The sequence below is a fragment of the Vigna umbellata genome, chromosome 1 (genome assembly GCF_029865625.1).
Source record: "Vigna umbellata cultivar VRB3 chromosome 1, Vumbellata_1.0, whole genome shotgun sequence".
Taxonomy (NCBI): Eukaryota; Viridiplantae; Streptophyta; class Magnoliopsida; order Fabales; family Fabaceae; genus Vigna; species Vigna umbellata.
Genome location: NC_142165.1, coordinates 64759251 through 64780613, shown reverse-complemented (window position 1 = coordinate 64780613; position 21363 = coordinate 64759251). Strand labels below are relative to the sequence as shown.

General features: G+C 41.8%; 2 pseudogenes; both read right to left on the bottom strand.

Moving 5' to 3' along the window:
* Window positions 1-4575: 4575 nt before the first annotated feature.
* LOC148206077 (uncharacterized) lies at window positions 4576-7644 on the bottom strand (annotated as a pseudogene).
* A 6349-nt stretch (window positions 7645-13993) lies between these two features.
* LOC148206076 (uncharacterized) lies at window positions 13994-20081 on the bottom strand (annotated as a pseudogene).
* Between the last annotated feature and the right edge of the window lie 1282 nt (window positions 20082-21363).

Below are 21363 nucleotides of genomic sequence, written 5' to 3'. Positions count from 1 at the left end.
TCAGACGTTCGTCCTCAACCTTAGGATGCCAACGCTCGACACTCAACGTGGACGAGCGTTCAAACAGAAGACGTTCGTCCTCAACCTTAGGAGGCCAACGCTCGACACTCAACGTGGACGAGCGTTCCCGCTATCAGACGTTCGACCTCGCCTTCTTGAACGAACGCTCGACAATCATTATGTACGAACGTCAAACAGCCGGACGTTCGACCTCGCCTTCTGGAACGAACGCTCGACAATCAAAGAGTACGAGCGTTCACACAGCCGGACGTGCCACCTCGCCTTCTGGACCGAACGCTCCACAATCAATATGGACGTTCGGCCTAGAGCGTTCGTTATTTCGCTGATCATCACCGCTCGGCCTCGCAGTTGGCCTCTACTGCACGAACATACCTCCAAACGAACGCTCTATCATTCGAACGCCACGGTCATTCGACCCAACCCATGATCGGCCAGACGATGTCAATGACGTTCGTCCTGAACGTCCATTACTCAGCCCCAGGTTCGTTCCGCAGTCCGTCGCCTCAACAGGTCGGCCATCAGACTCAACAACGTTCGTCCACTCGGATCTGCAAGCGCTCGTCCATTCAACTACAGCTGATGCTCGCTTTGGTCGTCATTAACGTTCGGTCCAGAACGTTCCACCGTTCGCTCGTCATCAACATCCAACCACTCCACTCCAATGACGTTCGTTATATTGGCATCAACGTTCGGCCATTACATTTCTCGGACGTTCGTCCTCAAGCGTACAGCATTCGGGCTAACGGACGTTCAGCCATCAGGTTTGCAATTTGACCAAACGGTCTGACTTATATACTCAATATTATTTCTTACAGTGCAGATAATCGTCTCTTGTACATCAGAACGGACACCTGAGAGCCATCCATACTGAAGCACTTCTCAACCTGGTAGATGTTCGCCCAAGAACACCCAGGTGCATAAAGGGACACACTCCCTCTGGTAGATGTTCGCCCTAGAACACCCAGGTGCATTGAATAAAGGGACACACTCCCGCTGGTAGATGTTCGCCCTAGAACACCCACACCATCAAACCTCGGGGACCATCCTCTAGCCTAGCTTATGTTCGCCCAAGAACATCTACTTTCAAAGAATCTGTCGTTCAACATCGAAGGCGTTCGTCATTTGGTCTCAACGCACGACATTCAATTGTCAACGAGCGTCCACTCAGTCAGTCGTTCGGCTTCAACCGCTCGACAATCCATGTACGAGCGTTCAAGAAGTCGGCCGTTCGGCCTCAAAGGTGTTCGCCCTTTGGTTTCAACCGCTCGACAATCCATGTCCACAAGCGTTCTACGGGATACACTCCCCCTGGTAGTTGTTCGCCCAAGAACACCCAGAACATCAACCGCTCGACAATCCATGTACGAGCGTTCAAGCACTCGGCTGTTCGGCCTCAAAGGTGTTTGCCCTTTGGTTTCAACCGCTCGACAATCCATGTACGAGCGTTCAAGCAGTCGGCCGTTCGGCCTACCTTTGGTTTCAACCGCTCGCCAACTCATGTGTATGAGCGTCCATTCAGTCAGTCATACAGCGTCAACGCTCGACAATCAAATGTCAACGAGCGTCCACTCAGTCAGCGTTCGACCTCAACGCTCGACAATCAAATTTCAACGAGCGTCCACTCAGTCAGCGTTCGACCTCAACGCTCGACAATCAAATGTCAACGATCGTCCACTCAGTCAATCGGTCGACCTCAACGCTCGACAATCAAATGCACGTCAACGAGCGTCCAAACATCGCTCGACATTCCGTTCAACGAGCGTTCCGTAAGCGCTCGCCAATCCGCATCAACGAGCGTTCGAACATCGCTCTACATTCATGTTAACGAGCGCTTAAGAAGTTGGCCGTTCGGCCTCAAATTTGTTCAGCCTTTTGGTTTTTGCCATTCGTCTTCACCTCCTTTTTGTCCATCAAATTCCTTACTTGCACACGCTCTCTAATTACAGCGAAGGCAGCCTCCATCAAACTCATAAGTCCTAGAGTTACCACGTTCATAAAACGGAACGGTTAACTCGGACTTGGGGGGCATGTTATGTAGTAAGGATATTTATGTAATAACATAAATATCTTAGATATTTTAGACAGTTAAAATATTGGTCAAAGCCACTAACCACATTTTTAGGTAAGGTGGTTATTCTTAGTTTACTTATAAATACAGTGACAGGACCAAAGTCCAGGTACGTTCTCTTTATGCTCTAGAGATCCTGAGTATTATTTCAGAGCAGTATCCAATTACTCTCTTCTGAGCTTCAGCTCCATAACTCATATCTGACTTGAGCGTCGGAGTATCTTTGCAGGTACCTCCCCCTCCTTTGACGAACATGAAGAACAACAATTGAAGAAATGCAAGCATCCCAGACAGCAGAATACGCGTCCCAGACAGCCAGGAACAACGCAGGAAAATGTATACCGAAACAGATATATAAAAAGAAAAAAAAAAGGAAATTTCCCTTTTATTTATTTAAAACAAAAAATATGGTCCAATGAAAATCACAATCAAAAAAAAATTTCGATATTAATTAAAAATATAAATAATCTTTTAAACTAATATTAAAATCATTTGTTGTTTTACAAAAATTACTATAATTTTTTTAAGATGAGAGGTAGAGAGAACTTCTATCTCATTCATTCCAATTTGGTAGAAAAGTATCATTAGGTGATTCTATCAAATTCATTTGGATTAAATATGTTTTTAGTCCCTAAACTATTGGTCGTTTCTGGTTTTAGTCCCTCTTTCAAAATAAGGTACAATTTGGTCCTTATTTTTTTCGAAACTTTGGTTTTAGTCATCGAAAACTAATGCCGTTAAAAATGTATTGACGTGTCTAACGTCTCTGTCCACGTGCAATTGCTTATCTCCTCAGGTTTCGCTTTCTTCCCATTTTTCATCTCTTTCTCCCAATTCTCGCTCACACTCTCCCTCTACTGCAGCCTCGGTGCTCGTATCTCTACCCAACCCAAAACGGTGAGCCTCCCCTCTCCTTTTCATATTTTCTGAATCAATTTTGGAATCTCCGTTTTTTATTACTCACTCAACTTATGCAGGAACCAGGTGATTCTTATGAAGAGAAGCCAGACCCTCCTTTATCTGCTCAAGACGACCTTGTAGAATCTGATATAGAGTTGGATAATGCCGATGTTGTTGAACCCGATAATGACCCTACTCAAAAAGTATTATATATTGTGTATGATTTGTGCGTATGGACTCACTACAATGCCTTCCACGTTTCAGCAACTCTGTAATTTAAGCTGTATTGCTATTGCAGATGGGAGATCCTTATGTTGAAGTGACGGAAGAAAATATGAATGCTGCTCAACTAGCAAAGTCAATAGCAGTCCATGCTATCTCAACACAAAAATGCACGCGCAGATGAACCACGAACCAAAATCAAAGCAAAAAAGCAATTACACGTGAACAGAGACGTTAGACACATCAGCACATTTTTAACGGCGTTAGTTTTCGAGGACTAAAACCAAAGTTTCGAAAAGAATGAGGACCAAATTGTACCTTATTTTTAAAGAGGGAGTAAAACTAGAAACGACCAATAGTTTAGGGACTAAAAACATATTTAACCCAATTAATTTTTATCCTTTCAATCATCAATAGGAACTTAATATTTTAATTATATTTTCTCACTCTTTTTTCTTATTTATTTTCGTTTATAGAAATAATTTGTATTTCAGAGATTTAGTCAATGAAATACTAAACGTTTCACTAAGTTTTCAAGAAAAAATAAATTAGTTGTATGGTAAAAATGGTAAGGGAGTTCATAGTTTTGAAGATTGTAACTTTATTCCTTGTGAGTTTTTAAGTCCTAAGAAAGTTAGTGTATCCATTAGCTTTAGATCGGGAAAAGTTTATCACCCCTGCTAGCCCTTTTCGACTTTTACCTTAATTATAATCGGTCAAATTCAAGAGTTTATAATGGTAAAATTAGAAAGCAAAAATTAATATGCCATTTCAAATCACTCAAGTCTATTATACCCCATAACACAGGGCACCCTTGTGCAAGCAAAAGCTCTTAGGCCTAAACATGAATTGAAACTTAAAATCCAGGGCAGATAGAGCTAAAAATGCCCTAAAACTTGCAAAATATGTCATTAGAGACTGATATCTGATATCCCCAACTTAACCCCTGTTAGTATGATTTGCTATGTACAAAATAATCACCTAAAGCAAAAACCATACTTTTACCTCCCGGTGTACTCCTACATTCTCAATCACAAATCACTGACTGCCAAAACGTTCAAAAAATGAAGCATCACAACTTTCCCCACCAGGTAATTTAAGACTTTGCCCTTATCATATTCTATCCTCTTCAGTCTCATATCAGACCAAAGAACTGCAGCATGTTTTCTTCTCCTCCCCCAAACATTCATCCAACAAAATTTATCCTAAATAAGACAAAGCTAAAAACAAAAGAAAACAATAGACCATATTGACGCTACCCTTTCCAAGCAAATTGTTATAACCAAAGTTTTAAATTGTGGTTGTCACTGTATCTTTGATATTCCAAGAAAATATGATCAAACAAAGTCAATGTTGCCGTAGTTTTGCTTGCTTTGTCGTGTCAGAAAAACTGCAGAAACCTTGACATACTCAGAGTCCTAACTGTGTTTTGAAAACCTTGGACTGTTGCGAAATCTAAGACTATTGCGAAATGGCAGCACCAGCATCAGAGGAGACTGAAACTCTCCTCGCAAGACGAGTAGACTTCTTCACATAAGATGAATTCCACTCGCCACCATCTTGAGCATAGTAATCCATTGGATAATCTCCACCAAAATCTTCCCCTCCCTTTGCATCCCCCTCACAGCAAGCACCACTCCTCTTACAACAACCCACACCATCTTCACAAACTTCATTCTTCTCCCACCACCCAGGTATCACTCCCAGAGCAACCTCTGTGTCAAACGAAGTAAGCATCGGTTTTACAAATGCCTCACCCTAGTCAATGGACAACCTCGGACATGCAATCTGAATCAAGGCGTCCACAGAATCCTCAAACAGAGCAACCCTCCCAGGACTTAACTCCAACATCAAAACCACAGTGTAATCCAACCCTCTCTCCTTCATCTTCTTCTCCAACCTCTCCAAAATCCTTGGATTCCCTTGTCTCCCAAGAGTCCCAAAAACCACACCCCAACTCCGAGCCTCCCTCGCTTTCAAAATCGCATTTTTCCTCGACCGCTTCATACCCACGTGATCGTATTCCTCAGAAACAACTTCCCCATGTAAGGGTCATACCTGAATGCCCTAATCCCCGGATTTGCAATCATGAACGCCACCAAATGAAACCTTCCATCCGCCACAAACACCAAAACACTTTCACCAACGCCACAACCAAGCGAATTCGCCGAGACCCTGGGTGCCGTGCAACCCAGAACCTCACCCGCGGAAAGCGGCTTCTACTGAGGAACTAAAACCCTAAACCCTAACTCCTCCAATTGGGGCTTCGCAGCGCGAATCGCTGAGGCGAATTGAATTGTCCCAGCGACAACGAGTGTTTGGGGACGTCGATCTTGATGTCGACGAAAACGTAGAGGCAGGGGATCGTAGTGGCATCGATGGGGACGAGGCAGTTGTGTCCGTAGTGGATGAGGAGGTCGGCACTGAGAGCGGCGGCGGAGAAGTCGTCGACGCAGCAGGCGCCATAGGTTACGTCGCCGAGGATGTAGCAATGGGTGACGGCGGCAAAGGTGGTGAAGATGTATCAGAGGGAAAGAGAGTACATAAGGAGGCCCTCGGGAAACTGGAGGGCGACGCGCTTGGCGCCCGTGGAGAGCACGCGCCAAACGAACTTGTGAATCTCGAAGTTGTAGTTGGAGGGGAGGACGGAGATGGCGGCGTTGAGAAGCGGGTCGTTGAGGATTGAATCTGGAATTTGATTTTTCACGAAACGCTTTGGCTTTGGCTTTGGCTTTGGGTTTGCAGGATTGTTGGGTTGGAGAGGAGATGAAGATGTTAACTACACAGACTACAGCCTGCACACACTGTTTGTGAATGGATAATTCTCCTAATCTTTTTCAATTGAAAGAGCACGACTTTTTATAAACCTTTACAGATAAAAATTGAATCTAAGTAAATGGCTAAAAAGTAGTCACGTACATCTAAATAATAGCTAATAGACTAGTTCAACCCTTAGAAATAGGGCTTTATTTAAAAAACAAATAATAATTCAACAATCCCTCCCTTAAGCTCTAGCTTATTGTAGTAATATCAACTACTCCAAGCATTTGTCGAAGTTTTTCAAATTGTTCAAGCTTCACCGCCTTAGTCTTTATATCTACCACCTGTTCCTGAGTATTGCAATATTTCAATTGAACAATGTGATCATTTACGAGATCTCTAAGAAAGTGAAATTTTACTGCAATGTGCTTACTACGTTCATGAAAGACAAGATTTTTGGACAACTGAATAGTAGAGTTGTTATCGCATAGAATTGTGATTGGTTCCTTTCTTTTGTCCTCCTCAAACACTACATCCCTGCTTATGATGACTTTATTGTTAGCAGGATTGTATAGTTTGTAAGCTTTTGATTCTTCACTTATCCCCAACAGTATACACGGTTGACTTTTATCATCTAATTTGTTGCGCTTTTGATCTGGAATATGAACGTGGCCAATGCAACCAAATATTCGAAAGTAGCCAACATGTGGTTTTACTCCACTCCAGATTGCTTCTGGTGTTTGGTGATCTATTATCGATGATGGACTTCGATTTTGGACGTGAACGCACCACCAGACAGCATCAGGCCAATATGACTTTGGAACACATTTCTCATGTAAAACTGCTCGAACTGTAATCAAGATAGTGCAGTTCTTTCTTTCTGCAACTCTGTTTTGTTGTGGAGTGTAAGCTGTGGTCTTTTGTCTTGAAATCCCTTGATGATTGCAGTAATTTTCAAATTCCTCAGAGGTAAATTCACCACCTCTGTCAGTTCTTAAACAGATAATGGAAGTGTTGGCTTCTTTTTCCACACGGGCTTTAAAGCTTTTGAATGCACTAAATGTTTCAGATTTTGCATGTAGAAAGTAAACCCATGTTTTACGAGAGTAATCATCGATGAAACTTAGAACGTACTTCTTGTTGCTATGAGACGAGGGTGAAATGGGACCACACACATCAGCATGAATTAGTTGGAGATTCTTCAACGCTCTCCAAGGACTTTGTGTTGGTATGGTGTTCCTATGTTGTTTTCCAATGAGACACGAGGTGCATGTTTCTTTGGACGCCTTTAGAGGTGGAAGGCCGGTGACCAATTGCTTGTTGGCAAGTGTGCAGAGTCCCTGAAAGTTCAGATGAGCAAACCTTTTATGCCAAAGTTGTACTTCTTGTTTAGAAGATTTATCTACATGAAGACACTGTGATTCACGAGGATTCATTGAGGACGTTAGATAAAACATCCTATTTCCTTTCATGCTAGAGTGAAGAAGTAATCCACGATCTGGATGGAAAATTTTACAAGAGTCATTTTGAATTAATACAGCCAAACCTTTCTCTTGGAGTTGGCCTAAACTTAGAATATTGGTTCTAAGTTCTGGAACATAATATACATCTGTGATGATATGTGAGCAACCATTAATACAAACTCGAATGTTTCCTTTTGCTTGTACAGCCATAGTGTTGTCATTACCCGTGTACTCCTACATTCTCAATCACAAATCACTGACTGCCAAAACGTTCAAAAAATGAAGCATCACAACTTTCCCCACCAGGTAATTTAAGACTTTGCGCTTATCATATTCTATCCTCTTCAGTCTCATATCAGACCAAAGAACTACAGCATGTTTTCTTCTCCTCCCCTAAACATTCATCCAACAAAATTTATCCTAAATAAGACAAAGCTAAACACAAAAGAAAACAATAGACCATATTGACGCTACCCTTTCCAAGCAAATTGTTATAACCAAACTTTTAAATTGTGGTTGTCACTATATCTTTGATATTCCAAGAAAATATGATTAAACAAAGTCAATGCTGCCGTAGTTTTGCTTGCTTTGCCGTGTCAGAAAAACTGCAGAAACCTTGACATACTCAAAGTCCTAACTGTGTTTTGAAAACCTTGGACTGTTGCGAAATCTAAGACTATTGCGAAATGGCAGCACCAGCATCATAGGAGACTGAAACTCTCCTGGCAGGACGAGTAGACTTCTTCACATAAGATGAATTCCACTCGCCACCATCTTGAGCATAGTAATCCATTGGATAATCTCCACCAAAATCTTCCCCTCCCTTTGCATCCCCCTCTCAGCAAGCACCACTCCTCTTACAACAACCCACACCATCTTCACAAACTTCATTCTTCTCCCACCACCCAGGTATCACTCCCAGAGCAACCTCTGCGTCAAACGAAGTAAGCACCGTGATGAGTCAATATTTTATTTACTTCACTTAGTTTAGTGTGCTAGAATTAATCAGGGAATTATGCTTAAATGTCCGGTATTCTTCCGTTTTTGTTAATTGTGCTTAATTTGACCAAAAATTCTTATTTTAATTAATTTGAATTATTTGAGATAATTATTTTCATTATTGATTGCAGGAAAAATTTTGAAATACAATTTGGGACATTTGGAGGTCAAAAGAAAATGCCGCATCAAATATATTTTAAAATAAAATGAAAGAGAGGTGTGGGTTTCAATTTTTTTGATGCACATGGGAGTGGTGTATGCATTGGAGAAAGGGTGTGACACACAACAACTTTGGAGTCCAGCAACAGCAGCACACGGGTTTGGCTTCCAGCACCTTCAACTACGTGAAGCAAGGCATCCAACAGGGCATGAAGAGGTGTTGCACGTCCAGTAAAAAGAGGTGGCATCCAGCAGCTCCAACAATTTGAATTGGGGAGTGTCCAGCACTTCACGCATTCAGCAAACTTGAGGTGTGACAAGCAGAAATCAACACGTGGTCCAGCTGGAGCAAGGAAGCACACGATCTGCATGTTCATGGGGAGGCTCATTTCCTTTTGGCTTGAAGAAAGGTGCTGGATCACGGGCTTCATTCACGGTCCAGCACACTCCACACACACGTCCAGGGCAGCAGCACTCCACAGAAGGGGCCCACGGACAAATTAATTTTCCAGCATTGAAGAGAAGACAGCATCGGTCCAGCCAGCAGCAACACTTGGGCTTCATGCGGAGAATGGGAAGCAGCAAGGGTGCACATCCAGCTTTCAATTGGAGAAGCACGCACACATTGCGATGCATTCAGCAGCTTGATCAAAGGGTGACGTCCAGCAAAGATGAAGTGCTACGTCCGCACACATCCAGCACGAGCGTCCAGCAGTGTCCAGCGCGACCCACATCTTCATTCACGCTTCCAGCAAAAGGAAGGCAGCAGCGTCCATCCAACACACGTCCAGCAACGCGTCCAACAGCAGCAGGTAGCGTCCAAAGGAGGGGGGTGCAGGAAGGAAAAAGAGGAGACCAGCCGCTACTCTCTCAGTTTTTTTTGGCTTTGCTTGAACGCTGTTACGTTTGAAATGGACGGCCTGGAGAGAGCACACGCGGCCCACATCTAGCACGAGCAAGGGAGAAAAAGTGTGTCTCGAGCTGGAGAATAAAAACGCGCTGGTTCATTAGGGCAGGACACGTGGAATTTGGAGATTCATCTTTCACACAAGGGAGAGCAGGGAGCAGCCGCCACCTATTAGGATTGATTTATTTTGCTTTTAAAAAAGAGGGATGGGGATGTCCAGTAGGTATTAATTTGAGAAGTAGTGCAGCACGGTGAAAAGATTTTTGGCAGCTGCACGGTGAAGAAATGGAGGGTTACGGCTAGAGGATTCATCACGCTGGAAGCAGCCGCCACCCACACTCAGTTTTTGGTTTTTTTTCTTTGGAGCCCTTGAACGCTGCTGCACGGAGATTGAGAAGGAAGTGGTGATATGGTGATGGATTTCTTTTGTTTATTGGAATGAGTAACAGGATGTTACGGTTGTTGGAATGATAGTAGTTTTTGGTTCTTTTGTTTTTATGAGATGAGAAGTATATTAGGTGGGAGTCTAGGAGGATGGGACATGCCAAGGGATTTGGCAGCTGGATGGATAAACAAAAATTATTTGCTTTATTTATTTGAGAATGAAGAGGTGATGGGATGTGAGTTGGTGTGCAGGTCACGGCTAAGAAGAATTCTTGAAGCATCTTTTATTCCATTTTCATTTGAAGTGATGGCCTCGCTAGAAGTAGGTGTACGGTGTTAGTATTTGTTTTTCTTTTCTTTTGATGAAGAGCATGAGGCACACACGGTTATGTCCAGGGAAAGAAAGAAAGTTCCAAAAGGTTTTCTCTTTTACACTGTGATGATGCTTGAACCGGTGGTGATTTTGTTTTATAATTTCCATGCTTTATTCCAATGTATATTTAATATGTTAGCTCAATATTGAAATTTAATTTAAGAGCATTGAATGAGTTTTTTTATTTATTTATTGCATTGCACTTAGTTCACGCACTTTGATATTGAATGTTTTATTTTAGTGTTCTCATTTAATTTAGTTTTAATGTTAACTTTAGTGACCAACCATTTTAATCCTGTGTTCACATCCGTGTTTATGTTTCTGTTCTAATTTAGTTCACTTGCATTCACAAAAATCTTCACAACCCCCCACTACGTGTTTGATCTGAGACTGAACCAAAATTGGTCCTTGAGAGACGACCTAGGAGTCACTTCCTAGTACTATACTGCATTCTTTTATGCACAACTTTTGTGGGAGGTGCAACCCTCTCAACACACCGGTTTTACAAATGCCTCACCCTAGTCAATGGACAACCTCGGACACGCAATCTGAATCCAGGCGTCCACAGAATCCTCAAACAGAGCAACCCTCCCAGGACTTAACTCTGACATCAAAACCACAGTGTAATCCAACCCTCTCTCCTTCATCTTCTTCTCCAACCTCTCCAAAATCCTTGGATTCCCTTGTCTCCCAAGAGTCCCAAAAACCACACCCCAACTCCGAGCCTCCCTCGCTTTCAAAATCGCATTTTTCCTCGACCGCTTCATACCCACGTGATCGTATTCCTCAGAAACAACTTCCCCATGTAAGGGTCATACTTGAATGCCCTAATCCCCGGATTTGCAATCATGAACGCCACCAAATGAAACCTTCCATCCGCCACAAACACCAAAACGCTTTCACCAACGCCACAACCAAGCGAATTCGCCGAGACCCTGGGCGCCGTGCAACCCAAAACCTCACCCGCAGAAAGCGGCTTCGACTGAGGAACCAAAACCCTAAACCCTAACTCCTCCAATTGGGGCTTCGCAGCGCGAATCGCTGAGGAGAATTGAATTGTCCCAGCGACAACAAGTGTTTGGGGCGGGATTCAAGGTTCAACCTGACGGTGTCGACGAAGTGGGAGACGTCGATCTTGAGGTCGACGAAAACGTAGAGGCAGGGGATCGTAGTGGCATCGATGGGGACGAGGCAGCTGTGTCCGTAGTGGATGAGGAGGTCGGCACTGAGGGCGGCGGCGGAGAAGTCGTCGACGCAGCAGGCGCCATAGGTTACGTCGCCGAGGATGTAGCAATGGGTGACGGCAGCAAAGGTGGTGAAGATGTATGAGAGGGAAAGAGAGTACATAAGGAGGCCATCGGGAAACTAGAGGGCGACGCGCTTGGCGCCCGTGGAGAGCACGCGCCAAACGGACTTGTGAATCTCGAAGTTGTAGTTGGAGGGGAGGACGGAGATGGCGGCGTTGAGAAGCGTGTCGTTGAGGATTGAATCTGGAATTTGATTTTTCACGAAACGCTTTGGCTTTGGCTTTGGGTTTGCAGGATTGTTGGGTTGGAGAGGAGATGAAGATGTTAACTACACAGACTACAGCCTGCACACACTGTTTGTGAATGGATAATTCTCCTAATCTTTTTCAATTGAAAGAGCACGACTTTTTATAAACCTTTACAGATAAAAATTGAATCTAAGTAAATGGCTAAAAAGTAGTCACGTACATCTAAATAATAGCTAATAGACTAGTTCAACCCTTAGAAATAGGGCTTTATTTAAAAAACTAATAATAATTCAACAATCCCTCTCTTAAGCTCTAGCTTACTGTAGTAATATCAACTACTCCAAGCATTTGTCGAAGTTTTTCAAATTGTTCAAGCTTCACCGCCTTAGTCGTTATATCTACCACCTGTTCCTGAGTATTGCAATATTTCAATTGAACAATGTGATCGTTTACGAGATCTCTAAGAAAGTGAAAATTTACTACAATGTGCTTACTACGTCCATGAAAGACAATATTTTTGGACAGCTGAATAGTAGAGTTGTTATCGCATAGAATTGTGATTGGTTCCTTTCTTTCAATCCCAATATGTTCTAGAATTGTGATTGGTTCCTTTCTTTTGTCCTCCTCAAACACTACATCCCTGCTTATGATGACTTTATTGTTAGCAGGATTGTATAGTTTGTAAGCTTTTGATTCTTCACTTATCCCCAACAGTATACACGGTTGACTTTTATCATCTAATTTGTTGCGCTTTTGATCTGGAATATGAACGTGGCCAATGCAACCAAATATTCGAAAGTAGCCAACATGTGGTTTGACTCCACTCCAAAGTGCTTCTGGTGTTTGGTGATCTATTGTCGATGATGGACTTCGATTTTGGACGTGAACGCACCACCAGACATCATCAGGCCAATATGACTTTGGAACACATTTCTCATGTAAAACTGCTCGAACTGTAATCAAGATAGTGCGGTTCTTTCTTTCTGCAACTCCGTTTTGTTGTGGAGTGTAAGCCGTGGTCTTTTGTCTTGAAATCCCTTGATGATTGCAGTAATTTTCAAATTCCTCAGAGGTAAATTCACCACCTCTGTCAGTTCTTAAACAGATAATGGAAGCGTTGGCTTCTTTCTCCACATGGGCTTTAAAGCTTTTGAATGCACTAAATGTTTCAAATTTTGCATGTAGAAAGTAAACCCATGTTTTACGAGAGTAATCATTAATGAAACTTAGAACGTACTTCTTGTTGCTATGAGACGAGGGTGAAATGGGACCACACACATCAGCATGAATTAGTTGGAGTTTCTTCAACGCTCTCCAAGGACTTTGTGTTGGTATGGTGTTCCTATGTTGTTTTCCAATGAGACACGAGGTGCATGTTTCTTTGGACGCCTTTAGAGGTGGAAGGCCGGTGACCAATTGCTTGTTGGCAAGTGTGCAGAGTCCCTGAAAGTTCAGATGAGCAAACCTTTTATGCCAAAGTTGTACTTCTTGTTCAGAAGATTTATCTACATGAAGACACTGTGATTCACGAGGATTCATTGAGGACGTTAGATAAAACATCCTATTTCCTTTCATGCTAGAGTGAAGAAGTAATCCACGATCTGGATGGAAAATTTTACAAGAGTCATTTTGAATTAATACAGCCAAACCTTTCTCTTGGAGTTGGCCTAAACTTAGAATATTGGTTCTAAGTTCTGGAACATAATATACATCTGTGATGATATGTGAGCAACCATTAATACAAACTCGAATGTTTCCTTTTGCTTGTACAGCCATAGTGTTGTCATTACCCGTGTACTCCTACATTCTCAATCACAAATCACTGACTGCCAAAACGTTCAAAAAATGAAGCATCACAACTTTCCCCACCAGGTAATTTAAGACTTTGCGCTTATCATATTCTATCCTCTTCAGTCTCATATCAGACCAAAGAACTGCAGCATGTTTTCTTCTCCTCCCCTAAACATTCATCCAACAAAATTTATCCTAAATAAGACAAAGCTAAAAACAAAAGAAAACAATAGACCATATGGACGCTACCCTTTCCAAGCAAATTGTTATAACCAAAGTTTTAAATTGTGGTTGTCACTGTATCTTTGATATTCCAAGAAAATATGATCAAACAAAGTCAATGCTGCCGTAGTTTTGCTTGCTTTGTCGTGTCAGAAAAACTGCAGAAACCTTGACATACTCAGAGTCCTAACTGTGTTTTGAAAACCTTGGACTGTTGCGAAATCTAAGACTATTGCGAAATGGCAGCACCAGCATCAGAGGAGACTGAAACTCTCTTGGCAAGACGAGTAGACTTCTTCACATAAGATGAATTCCACCCGCCACCATCTTGAGCATAGTAATCCATTGGATAATCTCCACCAAAATCTTCCCCTCCCTTTGCATCCCCCTCACAGCAAGCACCACTTCTCTTACAACAACCCACACCATCTTCACAAACTTCATTCTTCTCCCACCACCCAGGTTTCACTCCCAGAGCAACCTCTGCCTCAAACGAAGTAAGCACCGGTTTTACAAATGCCTTACCCCAGTCAATGGACAACCTCAGACACACAATCTGAATCCAGGCGTCCACAGAATCCTCAAACGGAGCAACCCTCCCAGGACTTAACTCCGACATCAAAACCACAGTGTAATCCAACCCTCTCTCCTTCATCTTCTTCTCCAACCTCTCCAAAATCCTTGGATTCCCTTGTCTCCCAAGAGACCCAAAAACCACACCCCAACTCCGAGCCTCCCTCGCTTTCAAAATCGCATTTTTCCTCGACCGCTTCATACCCACGTGATCGTATTCCTCATAAACAACTTCCCCATGTAAGGGTCATACCTGAATGCCCTAATCCCCGAATTTGCAATCATGAACGCCACCAAATGAAACCTTCCATCCGCCACAAACATTAAAACGCTTTCACCAACGCCACAACCAAGCGAATTCGCCGAGACCCTGGGCGCCGTGCAACCCAAAACCTCACCTGCGGAAAGCGGCTTCGACTGAGGAACCAAAACCCTAAACCCTAACTCCTCTAATTGGGGCTTCGCAGCGCGAATCGCTGAGGCGAATTGAATTGTCCCAGCGACAACGAGTGTTTGGGGCGGGATTCAAGGTTCAACCTGATGGTGTCGACGAAGTGGGGGACGTCGATCTTGATGTCGACGAAAACGTAGAGGCAGGGGATCGTAGTGGCATCGATGGGGACGAGACAGCTGTGTCCGTAGTGGATGAGGAGGGCGGCATTGAGGGCGGCGGCGGAGAAGTCGTCGACGCAGCAGGTACCATAGGTTACGTCGCCGAGGATGTAGCAATGGGTGACGGCGTCAATGGTGGTGAAGATGTATGAGAGGGATAGAGAGTACATAAGGAGTTCCTCGAGAAACTAGAGGGCGACGCGCTTGGCGCCCGTGGAGAGCACGCGCCAAACGGACTTGTGAATCTCGAAGTTGTAGTTGGAGGGGAGGACGAAGATGGCGGCGTTGAGAAGCGGGTCGTTGAGGATTGAATCTGGAATTTGATTTTTCACGAAACGCTTTGGCTTTGGCTTTGGCTTTGGGTTTGCAGGATTGTTGGGTTGGAGAGGAGATGAAGATGTTAACTACACAGACTACAGCCTGCACACACTGTTTGTGAATGGATAATTCTCCTAATCTTTTTCAATTGAAAGAGCACGACTTTTTATAAACCTTTACAGATAAAAATTGAATCTAATTAAATGGCTAAAAAGTAGTCACGTACATCTAAATAATAGCTAATAGACTAGTTCAACCCTTAGAAAGAGGGCTTTATTTAAAAAACTAATAATAATTCAACAATCCCTCCCTTAAGCTCTAGCTTACTGTAGTAATATCAACTACTCCAAGCATTTGTCGAAGTTTTTCAAATTGTTCAAGCTTCACCGCCTTAGTCATTATATCTACCACCTGTTCCTGAGTATTGCAATATTTCAATTGAACAATGTGATCATTTACGAGATCTCTAAGAAAGTGAAATTTTACTGCAATGTGCTTACTACGTCCATGAAAGACAAGATTTTTGGACAGCTGAATAGTAGAGTTGTTATCGCATAGAATTGTGATTGATTCCTTTCTTTCAATCCCAATATGTTCTAGAATTCTGTGAAGCCAAATACATTGACAAGCACATGCTGCTGCAGCTATATATTCTGCCTCTGTAGTTTATAAGCTAACTACTGACTGTTTTTTCTAAGCCCATGATACAGCCCCTGATCCTATTATGAATACTGCCCCAAAAGTGCTTCGTCTATCATCTAAATCCCCAGCATAGTTACTATCACTATAGGCTGTGATTTCAGTTTTTCCTCCCTTTTGGTATAGAATACCGTACTTAATGGTACCTTTGACATACCTCAAAATACGCTTTGTGGCAGCCAAATGTGATGCCTTTGGAGTAGCCATGTACCTGCTAATTAGACTTACTCCGAACATTAGATCTGGTCGAGTGACAGTTAAGTACATGAGACTGCCAACAACTTGTTTAAATTTGGTGGAATCAACTAATGTTCCTTCATCATCTTTGGATAGTACAGTGCTTGGCACAATTGGTTTGCAAACAGGATTGCATTCGGACATGTTGAACCGAGCTAACATCTCACGGGCATAACGTCTTTGGCAAATAAAAATTCCTATATCACTTTGTATAACTTCAATTCCTAGGAAGTACCTCATTCTTCCCAAATCCATCATGTCAAATTCTGATTGCATTGAACGCTTGAAATCCTCACACATTTGACGACTATTGCCAGTAAAAATTATGTCATCAACATATAAGCTAACAATTAGAATATTACCATCAAACCTTTTAATGAACAAGGTGTGTTCACTGGAGCACCGATCAAAGTGTTCTTTTGCAAAATATGCTTCAATCCTGCTATACCAAGCTCGTGGAGCTTGTTTAAGCCCATATAGAGCTTTCTTGAGATGATACACTTGATTTTCTCTACCCCTTTTGATAAACCCTTCAGGTTGCTGAACAAACACTTCTTCTTGAAGTTCACCATGCAAGAATGCACTCTTTACATCAAGTTGGAAGACTTCCCATGTTTCTTGGGCTGCCAAGGCTAGTAAGATTCGTACTGTATCAAGTCGAGCGACTGGGGCAAAAACTTCAGTATAGTCGATTCCAAATCTTTGAGCATAACCTTTAGCAACCAATCTGGCCTTGTATTTCTCTATCAGACCTCTTTCATTGAGTTTGGTCTTAAATATCCACTTTACACCGATAGGTGTGGCTTCTTTTGGAAGATCTACGAGTTCCCAAGTGTTATTTCTTTCTATTGCTTCGATTTCAGCATTCATTGCATCTCTCTATTTTGAATTTGTATGGGCTTCTTCAAATGAGAGAGGATCTTCAGGCTCGGACATCATCATGGCTAGTAAACTCTCTTCTTCTGCTATCGAGAGGTTCGTTTCATAATCGGTCATCCATGCAGGTGGTCGCCTCTGTCTTCTTGCCCTCCCTTCAGTTGGAGGATGATGAGATTCTGAGTCTGAATCAGAATTAATTAGTGGATCTGAACTGGTGTCATGATTGACTGGAAGTTCGTGTGGGAAAGAGTCTATTGGTGTCTCTTCTAGGACCGGAGTTTCACTTTCACGAGTATCATCCTTTGCATTGCCATGCCAATTCCAGCTTTTGTCCTCCTCAAACACTACATCCCTGCTTATGATGACTTTATTGTTAGCAGGATTGTATAGTTTGTAAGCTTTTGATTCTTCACTTATGCCCAAGAGTATACACGGTTGACTTTTATCATCTAATTTGTTGCGCTTTTGATCTGGAATATGAACGTGGCCAATGCAACCAAATATTCGAAAGTAGCCAACATGTGGTTTGACTCCACTCCAAAGTGCTTCTGGTGTTTGGTGATCTATTGTCGATGATGGACTTCGATTTTGGACGTGAACGCACCACCAGACATCATCAGGCCAATATGACTTTGGAACACATTTCTCATGTAAAACTGCTCGAACTGTATTCAAGATAGTGCGGTTCTTTCTTTCTGCAACTCCGTTTTGTTGTGGAGTGTAAGCTGTGGTCTTTTGTCTTGAAATCCCTTGATGATTGCAGTAATTTTCAAATTCCTCAAAGGTAAATTCACCACCTCTGTCAGTTCTTAAACAGATAATGGAAGCGTTGGCTTCTTTTTCCACATGGGCTTTAAAGCTTTTGAATGCACTAAATGTTTCAGATTTTGCATGTAGAAAGTAAACCCATGTTTTACGAGAGTAATCATCAATGAAACTTAGAACGTACTTCTTGTTGCTATGAGATGAGGGTGAAATGGGACCACACACATCAGCATGAATTAGTTGGAGTTTCTTCAACGCTCTTCAAGGACTTTGTGTTGGTATGGTGTTCCTATGTTGTTTTCCAATGAGACACGAGGTGCATGTTTCTTTGGACGCCTTTAGAGGTGGAAGGCCGGTGACCAATTGCTTGTTGGCAAGTGTGCAAAGTCCCTGAAAGTTCAGATGAGCAAACCTTTTATGCCAAAGTTGTACTTCTTGTTCAGAAGATTCATCTACATGAAGACACTATGATTCACGAGGATTCATTGAGGACGTTAGATAAAACATCCTATTTCCTTTCATGCTAGAGTGAAGAAGTAATCCACGATCTGGATGGAAAATTTTACAAGAGTCATTTTGAATCAATACAGCCAAACCTTTCTCTTGGAATTGGCCTAAACTTAGAATATTGGTTCTAAGTTCTGGAACATAATATACATCTGTGATGATATGTGAGCAACCATTAATACAAACTCGAATGTCTCCTTTTGCTTCTACAGCCATAGTGTTGTCATTACCAAGCTTGACGGTCTTGCATAGTCCCTGTTCGTGTATCTTAGTAAACCACTGTTTATTTCCAGTCATATGGTTACTGCAACCAGAATCAAGAAACCAGTCTTCTTGCTGCACATGATTTGTTTCTTCATATGCTACCAATAATATTTCATCTTCTACCCCTGATGATTCCTCGTACATTGCATAATATGCTTGTTTTTCGAGTCGTGGGCACTCATATTGGAAGTGTCCTTGTTTGTGACACCGAAAACACTCCACAAGTGCTTTATTCAATGATTGTCTTCCGCGACCTCTTCCACGACCACATCCACCACCTCCTCGGTTGTATCCGCCACCTCCTCGGTTGTATCCTGTTTCTGATCTACTATCATGATAAATTTTCAGCACTTGTTCATCGAGTTGTGAGTCTTGCAGTCTCTGCTCATGAACCAGTAAGCTTCCATGGAGTTCATCAAGACTTAGTTTACTCAAATCATTAGATTCTTCTATTGAGACACAACATAATTGAATTTTGGGGTGAGTGATCTGAGTATTTTGCTAACCACAGTACTTGAGTCCATCACCTCTCCATTCGACTTCATCTTGTTGACAGTACTGAGAGTACGTCCCAGATATTGATCAATGGTTTCAGCATCTTTCATAGTGAGTAACTCAAACTCACGTCTCAAGGCTTGGAGTTGTGCTCGTTTGACCCTGGTTGAGCCTTGGAATTTTTGTTGCATGGACTGCCAAATCTTCTTGGACGTACTTTTGTCCAGAATAGTGTCTAATATCTCCCTGTCAATGGCCTGAAACAGGTAATTTTTTACCTTCAAGTCCTTCAACGTAGCGTCAGCTACAACATTTTCTTGAGCTTTAGTGGGGTGGGTACCTAAGAGCGGTATCCCATCTTGAATAATCTGCCACATCTCTTTGCTGCGTAAGAAATTTTCCATGGTCATAGACCAAAATTCATAGTGACCATCAAATTTGGGAATGGCAGGTTGAACAAATTTCTCCATATTGGACATCCTTCCTTCTTTCTTCTATTTATGCACTCACACCATTTCCCTTTTTCTGTATGTGCACTCCCCACACTCTTTTCACTGCTTTCACTCACGGGTTCTCTTTCTTCTATATGTGCACTCACACTCTTCTCACTTGCACTACAGCTGTTCACACTTTATCACAGCTGTTCACTCCGTATCAGGCCCCGTATGGAGCTCTGATACCACTTGTTAACTACACAGAGCACAGCCTGCACACATTGTTTGTGAATGGATAATTCTCTATATCTTTTTCAATTGAAAGAGCACGGCTTTTTATAAGCCTTTACAGATAAAAACTGAATCTAAGTAAATGGCTAAAAAGTAGTCACGTACACCTAAATAATAGCTAACAGGCTTAGACTAGTTCAACCCTTAGAAATAGGGCTTTATTTAAAAAACAAATAATAATTCAACAGAAGAATGGGGAAGAAGGAGCATCTCTGTTCCTGCTTTGCTTTGCTCTGACTCCATTGCCATCCTTTCTCTGCTAAACGCCTTCTTCTTTTGTTCTACTTTCTTTCCTCTCACACCAAATCTTTTTAAATATGCAATTATTCTATTCTTCACTCATCTAGGATCAAATTTAATTACCTCCTTAATTCACTTAATTATTTCACTAAATTATATACTATATCTTTTCCAATTAAGATTTTTAAAATTTTTGGTTTTTTTTTTAATTGCGTCGTTGACTATTACTATTTTATTAATAGTCAATCAACCATAAGAAATTTAATTAAAATATGATTGGCTAAATTGTATTAAAAACATTTAAAAAAGTTAATTATTAGTTTTTTTTATGGATATGTGTAGGGCTGAGAGACGTACCTTTCTGATGGAGTTTTCCTGTAAAAGTCACTCTAACGTTGAAGTTATGCGTAATACGATCCAGTATTTGGAATATAGTAAAACGTACTTACCCTTTTGGACTTAACATTCTATTTATAAGTTATCTCACACTTAGCATAGGTCCAATAGCATAAAAATAAACTTACCTTTAGATTTGATCAGTTACTCGTAAACAGTTTATTAATATCTTTAATCAAATATCCTTAATTAATATTCTTTAATTATTTTGGTACTATCTTATTACGTGTTGGATTATTGGTCCAACCATAATATAAATGTTGGTCCAACCATAATATAAGTGTTAACTCAACTATGGTCCATCATAAATAACTCAGGGGTGTTTCATCCTACACCTCCAACATCTCAGTCTGCACCTCCAAAAATTATAGTTTTCACCTTCTAATATCTATCTCATCCTGCACCTTCAACTTTTTCAAAAAAATAATTTCCTAATCTTAGTAAATATTTTTTAACTTTTTCTCATTTTTATTAAAATAACCCTGCACCCCTTTAACTCTACTCTCTTTTAATAAAAGAATTTAAAACTTTGTTTCTTATTTATAATTGGTTTAATCCTTTTCGACATCCCTATTTATGTACGAATGTCTCAATTGGGTCCTTGTTTTTTAAAGTGTATCAAAATGGTCCCTAATTTTGAAAATTGATATCAATTGAGTCCTTTCCATTAAGTTGGCTGGACGGCGTTAAAAAAATTGATGAGTGGATGCTGAGATGACGAACGAACGCTCGTCCACCAGCGAACGAACGCTCGTCCACCAAAGAACGAACGCTCGTCGACCTCTTACTGCTGGACGATCGTTCGTTCCACACTGGACGACCGTTTTCGCTGATGGACGAGCGTTCGTTCGCTGATGGACGAGCGTTCGTTCGCTGGTGGACGAGCGTT